Genomic DNA, 517 nt, shown 5'->3' on the forward strand with positions numbered 1-517 from the left:
TCCGCCCCCCTCGCGCGGCTGCCCGGCCGGCTGTGATGTCACCAGGCCACGCCCCCTAATATAAATACTGGCGTCGCTGGCACCGCCTTCTCACACTCTCAGGCTCTGATCGCGGCCGCAGCGTTTCCTTTTTTCCTTTTTTCTCCTGCCGTCGCCTTCTCTGCCTCGTTTCATCCTTTCTCACTCTGCTGCTCTGCGGTATTACGAGTCCGAATCCTCTTCCCACCCAGACCGCGCCTTTCTTCTTTTGCCTGCGCTGTTCTATTTCTCCTTCGGCCGCCGCCGCCACTGCTGCACAGCTGGTGTCGGTGCCGCGCTTTTACCCCCACGTCGTTCCCGCAGCCTATGGCCCAGGCCGCCTTGGGTATTTCTGCTCAAGGTAACCACATCCCTCTTTAAAAATTCCGCCGAAAAAGAGAAGACGCTTTACCCGACTCTTTGGGCCGTTATCTCACGTGAGTACCGAGCCGAGGAGCGCGGGAGGGGCCAGGACGCGGGGCTGGCCTCGGGGGTCGGC

At 60.9% G+C, this 517-nt stretch overlaps 1 protein-coding gene across 3 annotated transcripts in view; it reads left to right on the top strand.

The window, feature by feature from the left end:
* The window catches only part of AZIN1 (antizyme inhibitor 1), a 43,715-nt gene continuing 43,198 nt past the window's right edge, over nt 1–517 (top strand). For all 3 annotated transcript variants that reach the window (XM_011931322.1, XM_011931312.1, XM_011931304.1), the window contains exon 1: nt 1–455. The gene's annotated coding sequence lies outside the window, so the exon portion shown is untranslated. The remainder of the gene's footprint in view (nt 456–517) is intronic.

This window comes from Colobus angolensis, unplaced genomic scaffold, assembly GCF_000951035.1.
Source record: "Colobus angolensis palliatus isolate OR3802 unplaced genomic scaffold, Cang.pa_1.0 Scaffold121, whole genome shotgun sequence".
In the NCBI taxonomy this organism is placed as follows: domain Eukaryota; kingdom Metazoa; phylum Chordata; class Mammalia; order Primates; family Cercopithecidae; genus Colobus; species Colobus angolensis.